A 19,151-nucleotide genomic window follows, 5' to 3' on the forward strand; every position below is an offset into this window, starting at 1 on the left:
AAGTATGTTAGAAAGGATATTTCTTATGCTATTAAATTTGTTATGCTGAAGTACTTGAAGGTGGCAAATGTTAAAATGCTTTGTTTATGAGTTAGTACTTTTGGACATTCACACAGAATGTCAATGATAATTAGTTTTATAATTTCTGTAAAATTCAGGTTAAGTAAATGTAACTCTCCTATAAAATTCTGCTTGGAATATTCGCTTATTTCATAAGGTGATTCTCAGGACAAGATTTTCATTGTTAGAAAACTGTACAATTTTCATATTGTCTGTTAAAAACAAACCTCACTCTATGCTTCACCTTTCATTACATGCACAGCTGAGGGCTAAATTCCAGCTTCTGAGTAATGTCTCTTACTATTTATAAATCCTCCCCTTATAGATTATTTTAAGAATGGAAGTTTTGTGCATGCATGCATCTTGTTTTTCTTTTTCTTTTTTTTTCCATCTGATATTTTGTTAGGCAGCATGGAGATTTCAGCTATTTCTTTTAGGGAGCCAGGTTGTCATATTGGATCATTGGAGTGATTATTTTATTTTTGCACCCAGCTAGTTATATACAATAAATGAATTTTTCTCTTTGGAATTGGGTTGATTGTTTTGTTGATTTTTATATTGAAGAATATGATATTTCGTATTGTTTAATGCCAATTTTATTTCTAGTCAGAATTGGGGTGAGTCATCAAGGTCAACCCCTTCAAGGTCTAAGTGCCTTCAACACTGAGAAATACAATATTTGTTCTTGTTTTTATTACAGAAGTCAAGGCCTAGGCGAATATTTCTCACCATCCATGTGGATTTTACAATGCTCCAGAAAATTACAAGTTTTGAATTGCAACATTTTTAATAAAAAAAAATGACACCTAAAATAAACAAAGCCCATGATAAAAGGAAGTGGCAGAACAACAAAGTAAAACAGGACTTTTAAAATTTTAGTAGAACAATAAAGTAAAATAGGACCCTTAAAATTTGAGTATGATTATCAAGAATGATGATAAAATATCTGCATGGTACATAAAATCCAATTGAGTACATGGTATATATAAGTTAAAGTTTTCCCTTTCTTACATGGGAGTGATATCTATAAAAGTTCTCATAATTCTTGTAGAGATGCTTGAGCAATGTTGCACTTGTGGAGGGAAGGGTCACACTGAGATGGTTAAAACTGTGACGACTGCATATATCCAGTAAATGGTAGATAATATTCTCAAGTATAACCTGTAAAATGAAAACTTGGTAAATAACACATATTAGCTATAATATTAATAGCAAAAGTACAGAAACTTCTTTGTCAAAATAATAAAACATTTAGTAAATCGTCAACCTGAAACCTTTGTTGCCAATAATTCTTAGCATTAAAACTAATGATAGTATTCCAGCTATACATATTTGCAGGAACTCCTGGGTATTTATGACACTGAAGTGAACACATTTCTACATAGTTACTCCTCTACACAGAGGGATTAGGTTCCTGAACTCCTTGTATAAGTTCGAAATTTAAGTAAGTCAGAAAAACCCTTCAGAGCCTCTTAAAAACACCTTTAACCCCTTTCACGGTTATAAAAAACACACCATAGAGGAAATGCAATAGCAGATACATACTATGTTATTATTATTATAAAGGATTAGTTTATCCAGACCTCTGAACCTAACAACGGCTCTTCTCGGGCTGGTTAGATACTATTGTGTAACTTCCATAATTGTTTACATGCATGGTATATAAATAATAAACAATGCTCACTAAATGTATTTTAGCGAGACCTAGATTTTTCTGAATAGTATAGTTAACAGGTAATAATTAGCTTGACTTAACAATTGCATTATCCACACTTATACCACAACAATCAATCCTTCCTTGCATCTCATATGGGTATGTGTTTTCTATACCTATTAGTAACATATAATTGCACATTAAACATCCATGTATAACAAACATTAGGGCAGCAACAATAATGTTAAACAAAAGTGTCCGAAACCTTCAAAGCATGTACATATTTTTTTAGAGATTCCTAAACCAGCTGTTTTCTCTATTATAAAACTAAAAGTAATTTTGTGCAGAAAATGTTCCCTAAACATATGGAATTTAAGGTTTCATTTGTCAGTGAGGGGAATTTTAAAATAACCGTCATTAGTGCTGCTTTCACATGATGGAGGTCGCAGTGGCCAGGGATGTGAGGGAAGGGGGTGCTGTTTAGGAAGAGGATGAAGCGATTAGGCTGACGTGAATAAAGTACCTCCCAACCAAATGTATTATTTATGTTTTAAAAAAAATGCATATGCATCACTTTAATCCTTTTCCCTCCCCATCAGTGCTACTTACTTGATATGTAAAGCCATATGTTGCCACTGTTAGCTAATCGTTTATATTAGAATAATTGCAAGAAAAAGAATCATAATTAAATGACTATTAATTAATTTTCCTCATTCACTTTAACCCCCTTCCTCCGCACATCCCAGGCTACGGTGACCTGCCACTACCGACCTCCATCGCATAAAAGCAGCCTTCATGATGACAGTTATTTTAAAATTTCCTTCACCGACAATTGAAGCCTTAAAATACACATGTTTATAGAATGACTTCTGCTCAAAATTACTTTTTCTTTTTTTCCCAAAATATTTGCATAAACTCATGTTACACCCTGCATAATATTACAGTAACGAAACAGTGCAGTATACCTGAAGGTGAAAAGTGCTTACAAAAGACATTATTACAGTTCGATCAAATATGGAACAAAATTTAAAAAGAAAGGGATGTTTCTGTGAATGCACTGCACCATGAAATGACTTGTTCTAATTATTTGACTTTTTCCAATGAAAATATCTGATTTTACTGTATTGACATGTAAAAATCTATCGCAACTGATACATAAAAACTACACCCAAAATATAAATCAATGGCTGGCCAAACTATACTGTACACTTTCTCATCTTAAATTACTGGATAGATTCATGTAGTAGCTACTCAACCTGTAATTTGGAAAAACTAAAAAATAAAATCTATTGTTTTACTGTAAAGTTCAGATTTCTCAGTACTCCATGGTCAGATTAAATGGCATTAAGCATCAGAACTGGTTACATTTTGCACATGAAAGTTTGTTAAAAAATAAATGTTTTAACATACACTGCTAATTATGACATTTATGGGACATGCATCAAAACATGGGCTATGATTCACACGTTAACAAAGTGATAGTTAATGTAAGCTTTTAACTTACATATCAAGCTAGGATCTAAGGTATAACATAGCATATACGTACACACTTTAAAATGAAGAACAAATAAGAAATAAAGGACTGTAATGATAAACTATAAACAAGAAAGAACACTGCCCGTTTTTCTTCATAAATCTTTCCTAGCTATATATAGTGCCTGTTTAATGTAGTTCTAGCATGTAAGCACATTGCTGTGAAGAAACCTTGGTGATGAGCAAAGGAGTTGTGTGTTACCTTGCCTTTGTAATAATGGTTTGCGTTTTGGCTCGTGTCAACTGGTGTTATTTTTAGCAATTTTTAACTTTACTGGTTTATTTTCACTATTTTTCAAACTTTGCTACAGCCTTGCTAATCTCTGAACTTAAGTCAAGCTTTATATATGGAGAGGAGTCTCTGTACCTTATAAGAAAGTCCTTAGTGAACAGGAATCTTCCAAGCTAATGAATTTGAGTTGAAATGACAAATTTTTTTATTAATTTATATTTTTCATAGCTAACAAGCCTCAGGTCTTAACATTAGGACGAGTCTAAAGAAAACTCATAATCACATGAGTCAATATAATGGAAAAGTAAATCCACAATAGTATAGTATGTCTGCTTGACTTTATGTCTGCTTGACTTTATTTAAAATATGAAGCAGAAAGCTTTCGATGACCTGCATGGTCCTCCTTGTCAATCTGACTATAATTACAAATAGTGACACTACAAAAACTTTTTTTGACCATTAGAGAATGAGGGGATAACATGAAGAGCCAACTACCCATCTTCAAAATGATATTGTTAAACTACAATAAAGTTTTGTACATACTTACCTGGCAGATATATACTTAGCTATAGTCTCCGACGTTCCCGACAGAATTTCAAATCTCGCGGCACACGCGACAGGTAGGTCAGGTGGTCTACCTTACCCGCCGCTGGGTGGTGGGTGTATGAACCAATCTACCTCTCCAGCCAGATTTTCTCTTCCACCTGTCTCCTGAGGGGAGGCTGGGTGGGCCATTAGACGTATATATCTGCCAGGTAAGTATGTACAAAACTTTATTGTAGTTTAACAATATCATTTTTGTACATGAACTTCCCTGCCAGATATATACTTAGCTGACTGGCACCCTTGGTGGAGGGTAAGAGACAGCTAAAGTAATAAGGAGAGATAGGAAACAACTGATGTTGTAGGATATAAATAACCTTGGTTCTTACCTGTTCAGGCAGAAGACTTCATTGATACTGTCTCCGAGTCTGCATTGCCTGGAGAGCTACAGCTAGGATCTGACCTGATGCTGAAAGACTCTTGGATCTACCACTGGGATATCTGATCCCTTTGTGTGGTAGAATCCAAGTCGGATCCTGTTAAAGGTAACTCGCCCGTTAGTTTAACAGGTCCTAACCACTACCATTGCAAGGAGCCACACTCATCAGACCACCTAACCAGACAACTAAAGGTCAGTATTACGACCTAAAGAGATGCCTTCCTGCATCCTCTCTAAGGCAACCCACAAAAACAAACACAAGACATAAGGGAAAAAATATATACTACTAAAAAGGATGAGTTCCAGCTCCCTGCCCCAGCACCGAATCCGCCGATACGTACGGGCCCAAGGCGCAGCATTTTTCGTAAGTGATTCTCACATCACCTAAGTAGTGGTTCGCGAAAACTGACTGACATCTCCAGAAAGTTGTCTCCATCAGGTTCCGCACGGACATATTCTTGTTGAAAGCAAGAGAAGTTGCTATGGCTCTTACTTCGTGGGCTTTCACTTTAAGAAGCCTAAGATGTTCTTCCCTGCAAGATCCGTGTGCTTCTTTGATGAGACTTCTTAAGAAGAAGGACAATGCGTTCTTCGACAAGGGACGAGTAGGGTCTTTTACTGAACACCACAGGACCTCTCGATTGGCTTTCAGTTGCTCTTTTCTTCTAAGGTAGTATTTTACCATTCTCACTGGGCAAAGAGTTCTCTTGGGTTCTTCTCCTACCAAAGAAGATAACCCGCGAATCTCAAAGTTCTTGGGCCATGGATTTGATGGGTTTTCATTCTTCGCAAGAAACCCAGGAAGGAAAGAGCAAATGAGAGAGTCCTCCTTAAAACCCACATTACCATCAATCGCCTGAAGCTCACTCACCCTTTTGGCGGAAGCTAGAGCCATCAAAAACAGAGTCTTCCTAGTAAGGTCTCTGAATGAGGCTGAATTAGGGGGTTCAAATCTAGAGGACCCAAGGAATTGAAGGACCACATCCAAATTCCAGCTAGGCGTCTTAGAAGACTGTATTTTCACTGTATCAAAAGACCTAATAAGGTCATGCAGGTCCTTATCCTCCAATAAATTGAGGCCTCTGTGTCTAAAGACATTCGCCAACATGCTGCGATAACCTTTAATCGTTGAAACGACTAGACCACATTCTTGTCTTAGGAATAAAAAGAAGTCTGCAATCTGGTTCACAGAGGTACTGGAAGAGGAAACGTTATTTCTCTTGCACCATCTTCTGAAGACATCCCACTTCGACTGGTACACTCGTAAGGTGGAAGACCTCCTAGCTCTAGCGATTGCCTTAGCAGCTGATGACGAAAAGCCTTTCGTTCTGACCAGTTTCTGGACAGTCTGAAGCCAGTCAGACTGAGAGCGGGGAGGTTTTTGTGGTACCTGTCGAAGTGGGGCTGTCTGAGTAGATCGCTCCTTAGAGGAAGCGATCTTGGAAGATCCACCAGCCATTCCAGCACCTCTGTGAACCATTCTTGTGCTGGCCAAAAGGGAGCTATCAATGTCATCCTCGTGGAATCTGACTCTGCGAACTTTTTTAAAGTCAACCCCAGAATCTTGAAGGGGGGAAACGCGTATACGTCGAGTCCTTTCCAATCGAGTAGGAGAGCGTCTATCCCTATTGCCCCTGGATCCGAGATGGGCGAGCAATAAAGATCCAGTCTTTTGTTCTTTGAAGTTGCAAACAGGTCTAAGTGAGGCCTGCCCCACAACTTCCAAAGGCTCTGGCAAACATCTTGGTCCAGAGTCCACTCTGTGGGAAGGACCTGATCTTTCCTGCTGAGGAGATCTGCCCTTACATTCCTCTCTCCCTGTACGAATCTGGTGAGAAGTTTGATCCCCCTTTCTTCTGCCCACAGAAGAAGATCTCTTGCTGTTTCGTATAGAGAGAAGAAATGCGTCCCCCCCTGTTTCCTGATGTATGCCAGAGCCGTGGTGTTGTCTGAGTTTATCTGCACAACTGCTCCTGTCACATCGGACTCGAACTCTTTCAGAGCAAGCCACACGGCTATTAGTTCCTTCCTGTTGATGTGCCAGGAAAACTGGTCCCTCATCCAGGTTCCTGACACCTCCTTGGTTCCCAGAGTCGCCCCCCAACCTGTTTCCGACGCATCGGAGAACAACACCAGGTTGGGGTCTTGAAGAGAGGCATCCCTGCGAGAACTTGTTGGGATTCGCCCACCATGTTAAATCCTTCTTGATTTGATGAGAAATGGACAGGGAGAACGTCAAATCCTGAGAAGGACGACTCCAATTCCGATGAAGAAAGAATTGGAGCGGTCTCAGGTGCAACCTTCCTAGGGAAACAAATTGCTCCAGTGAGGAGAGCGTCCCCAGCAGACTCATCCACTCCCTCACTGTGCATACTCTTTCCCTAAGAAGGTTGTTACTTTCTCGAGTCCCCGGGCTATCCTCTCCTGTGATGGAAAAGCCCGAAAACTCAGAGAGTTCATCTGGATCCCCAGATAAACACACTCTTGAGCGGGAATCAAACTTGACTTCTGTAGATTGACCAGGAGTCCTAAGGAATATGTCAAATCCAGGGTTTTCTTCAAGTCCTTCAGACAACGATCTCTGGAATTGGCCCTTATAAGCCAATCGTCGAGGTAGAGCGATATCCTCACCCCTTCTAGATGAAGCCATTGTGCTACATTTCTCATGATGGCCGTAAAAACTTGGGGGCCGTCGAGAGGCCAAAGCACAGGGCCCTGAATTGGAAAATTCTCCCCCCCTTCATGAATCTGAGAAACTTCCTCGAGGAAGAATGGATTGGTACGTGGAAGTAAGCGTCCTGTAAGTCCAAGGACACCATCCAGTCCCCTGAACGGAGTGTTGCTAACACCGAAGCAGTGGTCTCCATCGTGAACTTCTTCTTTTCGACGAAGAAGTTCAGGGCGCTTACGTCCAACACCGGTCTCCATCCCCCTTAGGATTTCGGAACTAGGAAAAGGCGGTTGTAAAAGCCTGCCGAATGATGATCTGCCACTAGTTCGATCGCCTCCTTTTCCAGCATCTGATCTACTGCTAGTTGGAGGGCCTGATTCATGATGGGGTCCCTGTATCTGGCCGTCAACTCCCTCGGGGTAGTCGTCAAGGGAGGCCTCGAAGAGAACGGGATAAGGTAGCCCTTCCTCAATATTGAAAGGGTCCAGGCATCTGCGCCTTTCTGGGCCCAGACTTCTGCAAACTGTAAAAGCCTGGTGCCTACAGTTGTCTGAAGGACTTGAGTCTTACTTGGGAGGTTTGACTGACTTCGCAAAAGTCCTCCCTCTTCTATTTGGTTTACGACCTCTGAACGAAGAGGATCTAGAGGTAGAAGCCCCTCGAAAGGGTTCCTGAGAGGTCGACTTCGCTTTCTTCGTCTTAGTCGGGAAGGAAGGACGAGGCTTCCTTGCAGACTGTGCTAAAAGGTCCTGCGTAGCTTTGGCAGAGAGAGCCTTCGATATGTCTTGAACAAGATGTTTAGGAAACAGCTGCGCAGAGAGAGGAGCAAACAGTAAAGACGATCTCTGTGCATGTGAGACAGACTTAGTTAAAAAGGAGCAAAATACTGATCTTTTCTTCAAGACCCCTGCCCCAAACAGTGAAGCAATTTTGCTGGCTCCATCCCTCACCGATTTATCCATACAGGATAAAACACAATTCAAATCCTCCGGAGAAAAAGGGTCTGGTCCTTGAGTTTTCTTGACTAGGACTCCAAGGGACCAATCGAGAAAGTTGAATACTTCCAACACTCTAAAAATGCCCTTTAGAATGTGATCCATTTCATTCATAGCCCACGTAGTTTTGGCCGAGTTCAGAGCTGATCTTCTAGTGGCATCTACCAGGGCTGAAAAATCTGCGTCAGCTGAGGACGGAAGGCCCAGCCCCAAGGGCTCTCCTGTCTCATACCAAAATCCAGTCCGTCCGGAAAGCTTCGATGGAGGGAAGGCAAACATAGTTTTCCCCACTTCCTCTTTGGTTCGCATCCATGAACCGAAACTCTTGAGCGCTTTTTTCATAGATAGAGTCGGTTTCATTCTCACACACGAAGACCCTTTCGTTGCCTTCGCTGTGGAGAACAACGAGTGTGGAGAAGGAGGAGCAGTGGGGCTCAGAGACTCCCCGAACTCCTGAAGGAGAAGCTCTGTGAGCTTCTTGTACGAAGAAACTGCTGCCGATGTATTCATTTCTTCCTCAGAGCCTTCCAGGTCTTCTTGAAGAGGAGAACGAGGAGGATCCTTATGAGGATCCTTAGATGAATTCCTTGCTGGGGTACAGTGCGATGTTGGAGACAAACGTCTTGAATGAGGAGAAGAGTCCAAAGGAGAGCGACGAGTCGAAACCGAAGGACGCTTGTCCGAAAATTCTTGTCTCATCACGCATTCCTTCCTAGAAGAAGACAAAATCTTAACAGCAAAAGAGGAAGGACTCCCGTCCCTAGAAAGACCAGGTCTATCCACAGGGAGCTTACGAGAGGGAGAGCGCCTACTAATATCCTGGCGCCGATCGTGAGGAGAGCGGCTACTAGGAGCCGAGCGCCTATCAGTCACAGGGCGCTTGGGGGAATCCTGGCGCCTACCAAGCGGAGAAACGTTGCTAAGAGTAGAGCGCCTGTCAGGAGCAGGGTGCTTGAGAGCCTCTTGATGCCTACGAAGCGGAGAGCGGCTGCTATGCTCCGAGCGCTTAAACGGAACAGGGCGTTCGACAAGATCTTGGTCCTTACCAAGGGGAGAATGTCTGTAAGGCTCCGAGCGCCTAACCGAGGAAGGGCGCTTGAGGCGTTCTTGACTTCTAGCAAGAGGGGACCGGTCAGGAGTAGGGAGCCTCGAGAACGAAGAGCGCCTACTAGGAGAACGAAGCAAACAAGGTTCAAGGCGCCTTTCTCCAGGAGAACAGCTACTAAATGAAGGACGCCTACCAGGCGCAGGGCTCCTACTAGACTCTTGATGTCTTACAGGCGAGGAGCGAACTCCATGTGAAGAGCGCCTGCTAGTCACGGGTTCCGAAGTACAATAACAGTAGTCGGAAGGAGAAGCGCGCCTACTCTCAGAAGGGCATTCCCTAGGTTCTCTGAGAAGACGAGGAGAGGAACGACGAGACGGAGACGACGAAATAAGCCTTCCTTGACCTGAGCGACTCTCTCCTCTTGAACGAACTCTAGAGGAAGGAGAAACAGACGGGGCGGAGCGTCTACCGGAGGCAGGAATCCGATCTGGGGAAATATCTTCGTAATCCATTGAGCGCCTATCCGACGATTGGCGCCTCGACACCTCAGAGAGAGAACCATGGGAGTGGTGCCACTCTCGTGATATCCTACGATGTGTTGAAGCATCCTCAAAAGAAGGAGATCGCCGATTACGAGGAGAGCGATCCTTCGACGAAAAGCGCCTCGATCTCTTAATAGGGAGAAAAACATCCTTCCTTCTACGGGATCTCGATGCTAAGGAGTCCGCCAAGGCCGAGATCTGAGCTTGTAGGCCCGCCAGCACTCGAGTCGGTGAGTCAACAGGATCTTCTTCCGAAGCAAGCTCAGAGCGAGGAGCGGGAGAAGAAGGGCGATCACAGGATCTCCTAGGCTTCTTTGCTTGCAAGGAAGCTACTTCAGAAAAGTCTTCTGGGCTGGACGCTAAAGTACTGAAGGGAGCCTCCGAAGCCCTCTTCAACGGGCGTGAAGCCTCCTTAGAGTTCCAACCACGTTTCGGCGAAGGAGAAGAAGACGACGAAAAACACTGGCGAAGTATCTCCTTACGATCCAAGGCAGCCTGGGAGCGAACTTCAGGATCTGCCGAGGGGACGCCTGACCGGTGGGGGCTCTCCCTAGCCCTCCTGCGGCTTTCGACTTTCCTCCTCCACTGGAACTGGGAGTCTGGAAGAGGTCTAGGTCTGGAGGCACTAAGGAGCCGGTCAGACGCACCCTCCACATCACTGGGGACACTGCACTTATCATCACTGACACTCTTACCTTGATCAGTTCGAAGAGTCTTGTCTTCCTTAGAACGCAAGGAAGCCTTTGAGGCCGCCGCCTCCGAAGACGAATCTACGGCTTCGGCGCGGGGAGCAGGGGCTGAGACCTGGGAGGAAGGTTCTAAAACTACATTAATGTTAGTTTCGTTCTCACTCACTCTCGACCTGCTCGAACTCCTGGAAGAAGCCTTACGCACCCTATCTCTTTCAAGCTTCCTAATATAAGAAGAAAGAGCCTTATATTCATCTTCGTTCAAAACCTCACATTCTTGACACGGGTTACTAAACGAACATTCATTCCCCCTACATTTAACACAGATAGAGTGAGGGTCAACCGCAGCTTTCGGTAACCTCACCTTACATCCATCAGTCAAACATACTCTAAACAAAACCGGAGTTTTGGGAACAGAATCAAAATCAGACATTCTACAAGAAAATCCAGCGCAAAGTCAATAACGGTCCACAATAAGCATATGCCAAGCCAAAATAGAGCGAATACGTCACCAAAAAAGTCCAAATCAATCTCCAGGCAAGTGAGAATCGAAGAATCTATCGGAAGGAAACGACAACAGTTGTTATCGTTTCAAGCGACAGAGAAAATCTGGCTGGAGAGGTAGATTGGTTCATACACCCGCCACCCAGCGGCGGGTAAGGGACCACCTGACCTACCTGTCGCGTGTGCCGCGAGATTTGAAATTCTGTCGGGAACGTCGGAGACTATAGCTAAGTATATATCTGGCAGGGAAGTTCATGTACAAAACAACCTATTTGTAAACAAGTAAAGAAAAGTTTCTGTATAGTCACTATTTGCATTTGATTTTAAATAATAAAATCAAACTCATGCTATTGTGGATTTACTTTTCCATTAGGGTAAGTCTTCTGGCACTAGCTGGAAACTGGTTAAAAACAATAAAAAAATTGTATATGCAAGGAATCTTTGGTATCTGGCATCTGATACGTATTTAGTCTTTCTTCCAACCTAGGATAACACAGACATAAGAGGGGTGGCTAGAGGTGGACAGTCAATGTTAGGACCTCAGGTTTGTTAGCTATGAATAATACAAATTAATTTAAAATTCCTCATTTGTTCATACGCGGAACAAACCTTTGGTCTTAACATTAGGATAGACTCACACTTGGAGAGAGGTGTGAGAATCCTGATCAACTGGAGGTTCTGCACACCTGATCATTCTTCTTAGAAATGAGGATTCTAAGGAAGAAGATCTAAGCCTCTGAGATGTTAGATATGTGGATTCTAACACCCAGTCCACAGGGTTTAAATACAATGCAACATGTCCAGATTAATTGCATATATGGAAGTCAATGAGAACTATATCTGTTCAAGCAACAAACCATGTTAGCAACAACAAATTGGCTTGCCACCACTCCTCACTCCCCTTGCTGGAGAGAGGTGAAGCTTCTGAGAAGCAGATTTGTATATTGTATGGAATGTAAAAGGTGCTGTAACAATATGACTGCAATGCTTACCTGCATCAAGCCAGTTTCAGAGTATGATGTGTGTATTCTTCAAACTGCTCCATAGGTATTGAAGAAATTAAAAAGCAAAGAAAATAGACCAGTCACCTCACTCATTCTTTCTTCCACACTATCATCTTAGGCAAGATATGAGCTATCCAGCCAGGGGCACTAGATGAGCTACACAACTTGCTGAGCACCCACCACCGGACCCAAGGAAAAGTATCCAAGGGACTGTGGGCCATACCCTTCAGGTAGAAGGAAGAGAAAGTGGTCTGATGAAGCCAGGAATCAGTATTCACAATCCTATGGACAGACAAGTTCTTCTTATATGCCAGACAGGAATTTACTCCTCTGATGTCTAGTACTTCTGCATGCAATGCAGTGTTGGCGACAGAATTTGACGAGGAGTAGGTTTGCCTAGTCACCTCACAGCTAAACGAAATGGTATTCTTGGACACCTCTTTCTTGGCCTGACTTGTGCTAACAAAAAGTCTACAACACTTAGGTCTTAGGTGACGAGTTCTTTTTAGATAACAACATAGTGCAATGACGGGGCAAAGCATTAACTCTCGAGGGTCATTATTACAAATTCCTTAAGGGAAGAAATGAATAATGAAATGAGGCAAAATCTGGCATCGTGAACTGAGGGAATTTTGGGTCTAAGCCACGAATTCTGGGACATTTGAAAGCTACTGACCCTCAACCCCTGGTGTGTTTACATCATAATCCCTACCATAGAGTTCTCCAACTCTTTTTGAGGAAGCCAAGGCCAGAAAGAAAAAGTTTTCAAAGTCAATTCCCTGTCACCAATCAGAGCAGATGACCCATTATCCCTTGTACACAGCTGAAGAAAATCACCTGAGGTAGCTGGACACCCTAGTCGCTGCTCTGTGAGAAATATCTCTCGCTCATAAAAGATACTGACTGGACAGCCTCCAGACAAGAAGAGATAAGGGCCCTACCAATTGGTGGCACCTCTCCACAAGAGGATGGCAGAGAAGGTTATGCTATGGGGAAAACTCTCTCGGCATTGCTGAGAGAAGAGACAGAAGATCTAGGAACCACTCAGCTTGTGGCCACAAAAAAGCTACTACAGTCATCCTGAGATTCTTGGAATCCATTACTCTGTTCACGACATGAAGGATCAGGCAGAATGGAGGGGAGGAGTAAACTTCCAGGTTGTCCCTAGTATGCTTGAGGGCATCCTCCACTTGTGCAAATGAAGCTGGGACCACCAGACAGTAGACCTCTAGCTGTCTGTTGAACTGTATAGCAAAGAGGTCTAACATGGGTCTTCCCCAAGTAGACAGAGGAGAGGATAAGTTTATTTCATATTTATGATGAAAGGGGAATCAAAGTGAAGGGCATCAGATGATAAAACATCAAAGGATGATGAGATGCCACAGAAGCATACAAAGGCTACATTGGAGAAGCCATCCATCTAAGATTAGTGCCCTTGAGCAAGGCTGACAACTGTTGTGTATAATTCATTTAAAATCTCCTTACTGGGTGCCTTCTGCAACAATCTGGAAAATTTGCTGTGCACAGATGCAACCTCTTATGGGATTTCTGAAATGGTAATACAGGGAAAGTACAGAAAACAGTCTTCCATATGTCTCCTGATTGTTCATGTGTAGAGTTGTTTGTCTGCAGACCATCTTACAAATACTATTAAGTCACTGTGTTCAAATTCCCCCAGCCTTTGGAAGCAGAGCAGTATGTCTGAAAGTCTGTTGAAGGTAAAATAGGGGAGGCATCTGCATTTTGAATGCACTCTCTCTCCAACAATGTAGATCTCTTTTTAACCTTAATAAAAGAATTAACAGTATTTGGAATTCTTCTGTGATGCCAACCAGTTATGAAACAGATGCAACTGTGAACACCTTATCTTGCACCTGGAAAAAACTTTTTAACTTTGGTTGAAAGGAAAAGTGTGAAAAGAAACACAAAGTTACCTTTTCTAAATAGTAAAATACTACAAAAAATAACATACCTTTACATCTGGGTAAACTGAAGTACTCTGAAGACATACAATAATTCTACCCAAAGCCACATGCATAACATTTTTAAAGAATGGCCTTAAAGATGTAAGTGATCCAACAAACACTTCCAGCAAGGCACTAGACTGAACAAGCATCTGAAATAGGTATACTGTTTAAGAGACTTGGACACATAAATGTTAAAATGGAACAAAAATAACAACTTTTAATTCTATTTTAAAACAGATAAATCTACATATAATCCAGTCATATATAACGCACAAAAATCAGAATTTACTGATATGGATTATCATCAAATATTGCTGAAATATAAGGCAAATCTCATTAGTTTCAATACAATTGAGATTCATGTGGGAGTTTGGTTCCATACACAACCACCAACAAAGAAAAAATTTAGAAATGCATTTTCTGTTTATCTGATTTGACCTGTCCAAGGTTTGATTTGCCTTTCTTAGTCTTTCACTAAATTCCATGTCCTGAGGAAAACACTAATGGACATATTTACTCAGAAATATTTGAATGATGCAGCCTCATTAATCCTTTCTCCAGCTAATGATATTTCATCTATTTGTGCATACTACACCTTCATTTACAAAAGATTTACAAGGCAAGCTTTGTAAATCTTTTGAATTTTTGAAAGTATAATGGAATCATCTCATATTCTAAGCTTCTCCAATCTGAACTTTCTCTTTCATCTCTGACCACTACTTTCACTGTAAAATCTAAGAAAATGGCATAAAACAAATGTAAAATATCATTCCATTATGGCATACCACTATAAATTGCAATTCACTTTACAAGATTTCATTAACATCAACTTTGTTTATAGATAATTCAAGTTAGGTTTGCATAATTAACTGGTAGATGTATGCTATCAAATGCCTTCTTATAATCAATGAAGGCAACTCTGATCATTATGTCAATTTCTCTCTCCAGCCTACTGTGAATAAATACGTACTGGATATTTTCTATACAACTGACATAAAGTGTAATACCTCTAAAGGTACCACAATCCAATTCCTGATCGTCAGGACTGCTAGGTATGGCTGTTCTACATCTAAGGTTCTTTATAACTGATTCCATGTCAAAACTGCAGGTTCATTCATAATCACAGTCAGTCTTTGTAAGGTCCTGGTATATATATAAATTATAGTTTCATATATAATATTCATGACTTCACAAAAACGTTCAGTCACTTGTTGTCTTTCTTCCTTTTCTGGTGTTATTTTTTTATCCTCTCCTACTTTTGACAAATTTTTCCTTTTTCTTTCACCTATGGGTATCTCATTTATAATTCTGTGGGCTACTTAATTTCAGCACCAGTCCTGGCTGCAAGGCTTTGTTCCACATCATCAGCCTGTCTGCGTAAAGTATTCTCTCTCAGCTCCTGATTTTCATTTTACTTACTATCTACACCAGAGTACTAAGCACATACTTATACTGAGGCTCTTATATATTATTGGCTACTGGTTAAAACCTTGGGAAAATATGTAATGCACAATATTTATTCATTTACAGACTTTTAGGCATCACAGATCATTGAGGGACATTAACTTTATCAAAACTGGGAATAAAAAAAGTAATACACAATGCAAGGAGAGAGAATAAATTTACTTATCACAAAAGTGCAATTTACATGTAATATTCAGATTAAGTGAGAACATTTACATTTAATTTCTGTGGTTATTATTATTATAAAGGATTAGTTTACCCAGACCTCTGAGCCTAACAACGGTTTTCAGGAATTATTCCTGAAAAAAAAAAAACTATTTAGGAAACGGGTTTTACTTAGGAATTTGATGGTCCTATTAACCCTCTTACCCCGAAGCCCTAAAAATCAAAACCTCTCCCGTATGCTGGCGCTGGTTTGGAGTGAGCGCGGAAGCGGAAATTTTATTTTATTTTTTTTCAAAAAAATCACAGCGCCATACTTTTAGTTTTTCAAAGATTAAGAGTTAATTTTTGGCTCCTTTTTTTGTCATTGCCTTGAAGCCCGAATTTGAGTTGAAAATCCGAAAAATATAAAAAAAATTACGAAAACCACGCTACATGGCACCTTCAGGTGTGGAGATTCCAATGGCGTAGCGCGGCCAGTCGTATGACGCAATTTAAATGTACAATGGAGGCATTTAAATACCCACGCTGTCCTTTTAAACGCCCACTTGACTCAGTACTCATTTTGTTTTGTTTACAGTTCACTCAAAAATTGAGATATCTCGATTTTTTTTTTTTTAATCTAATCGTTGTAAGCTGTACGATATGTTGGGCGCATTAGTTATCTCCTGGCAGAAATCTAACGCACGCTACTGGGCCAAAACAAAACAAAACAGTCGTGTTTACATGCGGTTTTTTGTTTTCACGTCGGTTTTCCCATCTTTTACCGCCAATTCGTCGTGTTTTATTTGTGCTGTGACAAAGAAGTGACTATACAATGCGTCCTACAAAGCAAACAACAAGCCTTGAGAGCTCGTATGCTTGCAGCATTGCAAATAAAACGATGAAAAAGGAAACCAAACCAAAACAATAAGATCAGTGGCTCCCCACGTGTTTGCTAGTGAAGGTGAATCTGTGGACAACGGTAACAATGGAACCGTGGAAATACCGGGAAACAAGTGAAATAAGGAAAAAGTATGTTTCCTTTGAAGACAAGGAACTTCTGTTAGCGAAAATATTGTGATGATTGGTGAAGACAAGCTAAAAAAAGCTTGAACTGAAGTGATTGTGTGTGACAACAAAAAATGCAAATCGAAGTGCAAAGTTGATGTGAAAAGAAATCATTATGAAGTAGATTTTGGTTGTCCAGTGTATCAAATGTGATAAGATAATGTATGAATGTAAGCCTGAAAGAGTAACAGTTCCCATACGAAAAAGGTTTTTTACTGATACAATCTAAGAATGGTTTTATCTTCCCTGATGAATGATATTGGTTGTGTAGGCCTAAAGAGACAAAGTGGCATTCTAGGTTCACCACCATTATCGTCTTGGATGTTTGATAAATATCAAAATGCCCTTTGTGATGCTGTGCTGGATAAGTACAATAAATTGAAAGAACTTGCTATAAATGGTGTATTTGAATATTATAAAGAGGAGGGACAGATGCCTGATGAAAATGGAGTGATCGAAGTGGATGTGACTTATGATGCAACATGGTTGACACGAGGTCACAAGTCGAAGATAGGTGTGGCATTTGTAATAGAGGCTGATACTGGAATAATTCTTGATTTTGAAGTGCTTTGCTCATATTGTCATAGCTGTGCTATACTTGCTAAGAAACTAAGATAAGAGGAGAGGGGAGGGGACCAGGAGCCATACTGCATGCCTCCGCATCAACACATCTCAATCGTACAGTAAGGTAGGCAGTTTTTAAAACCCTCTAAGAGGTTTAATTATTTATAATTATTTTTAAAACTTTACCTATGCATAATACATATCTACTTATACAAGTAGACCAAATTGTATGACTATATCACCTCAAATGGAGTGGTAGTGACGCTTTGAATGTTTCAGAAACTTTGAACGCGATTTTCTCGGTTTTAATTTTTTCGGCTAAAATGTAAAATATCTTCGTTAATATGCAAGATAATTTGATGGGGCAAATTTCATTCTGATTGTGAAAGTTTTCTCTACAGATGTCATTTGGCAGATTTGTTATAAAGTTCTACTAGGATTTGTAATATTTTTTTGTTTATTGTTATTGTGAAAAACGTTAATCGGCAACCCTTCGTAAAATAAGTGGTTATGAAAATTTTGACAAATAGAGTTTATTTGTACTGTTGAATAGATATTGTGTTGTAATTTTGAAGGCTACAACTGTGTTAGTTATGTCATTATTATTTTGTTAAAAATATATATATTTTATTTTATTTTAACAGAATATCGGGTAGTTTTGACCCTAGAGTAATGAAAATTTATAGGAGGCATATCCATTACATAGTAGGTGCACTCAGAAATTTTCAAGAACATAAATACAATAGGAGCAAATTTAGAAATTTTATCAAATTCCGGCCTGAAGTTTAGTATGCAACCATCTCAGAAATGAAAAAAAATATCATCATCATATGTAAATAATGCGATATATGGTAGCGAAAAAAATAAATTCATACATAATTGTATTCAAATCCCACTGTGCGAAAAACGGTTAAAGCTAAAGAGTTACTTTTTTTTTCCGTTGTATTGTACACTAAATTGCGATCATTTTGATACTTTTTTGTTGTTGTATTGTACACTAAATTGCGATCATTTTGATATATAACACATTGTAAAACGATAAAAGCAACACAGAAACAATATTATCACAAAATGATGCATGAATTCGTAACACGCGGACGTAAAAAAATGTTTTTTTCAAAAATTCACCGTAAATCTAAATATTGATCTAGAGACTTCCAATTTGTTTCAAAATAAAGACAAATGATTGAATATTATGATACTGTAAGAGTTTTAGATTAGAATTGCAGATTTTGACCATTTCAGACGAGTTAAAGTTGACCAAATGTCGAAATTTTTATATATATTTTTTTATGAAAATATTTAAAAAATGAGAAAAGCTACAACCTTCAAATATTTTTTGTTGTATTCTTCATGAATTTGCGCACATTTTCATATATGAAACTCTATGAAACGCCTAATATGAAAAGGAGCAAATATTAGGATAATGCGACTTATGCATTTCAGAGATTTGCGGCTGCGAATCGGTGCGCGGAGGGAAGGAAGAAGTTTTTTTTCAAAAATTCACCATAAATCAAAATATTGTTCTAGAGACTTCAAATTTGTTTCAAAACGAAGATAAATGACTAAATATTACTAGACCGTAAGAGTTTTAGCTTACAATTACGTTTTTCGACCATTTTGGTTGAGTCAAAGTTGACCGCACGTAGTTTTTTTCCTAATTATCGTGATTTGTATGCAAATATTTCGAAAATGAGAAAAGCTACAACCTTCAATTATTTTTTGTTGTATTGTTCATGAATTTGTGCAAATTTTCATATATTAAACTATATAAAACGCCTAATATGAAATGGAGCAAATATTAGGATAATGCGACGTACGCATTTCGGAGATTTGCGGCCGCGAATCGGCGCGCAGAGGGTAGGAAGAATTTTTTTTTCAAAAATTCACCATAAACCGAAATATTGTTCTAGAGACTTCATATTTGTTTCAAAATGAAGATAAATGACTAAATATTACTAGACCATAAGAGTTTTAGCTTACAATTACGTTTTTCGACCATTTCGGTCGAGTCAAAGTTGACCATACAT

At 40.1% G+C, this 19,151-nt stretch overlaps 1 long non-coding RNA gene across 1 annotated transcript in view; it reads right to left on the bottom strand.

Moving 5' to 3' along the window:
- Positions 1-738: 738 nt before the first annotated feature.
- LOC135216845 (uncharacterized) overlaps positions 739-19,151 on the bottom strand; it is a 37,168-nt gene continuing 18,755 nt past the window's right edge. Inside the window, exons 2-3 of the long non-coding RNA XR_010314939.1 lie at positions 13,887-14,030; positions 739-1,221 (exon numbers count right to left, since the gene is read on the bottom strand). This is a non-coding gene — a long non-coding RNA (uncharacterized LOC135216845). The remainder of the gene's footprint in view (positions 1,222-13,886; positions 14,031-19,151) is intronic.

This window comes from Macrobrachium nipponense, chromosome 6 (genome assembly GCF_015104395.2).
Source record: "Macrobrachium nipponense isolate FS-2020 chromosome 6, ASM1510439v2, whole genome shotgun sequence".
In the NCBI taxonomy this organism is placed as follows: Eukaryota; Metazoa; Arthropoda; class Malacostraca; order Decapoda; family Palaemonidae; genus Macrobrachium; species Macrobrachium nipponense.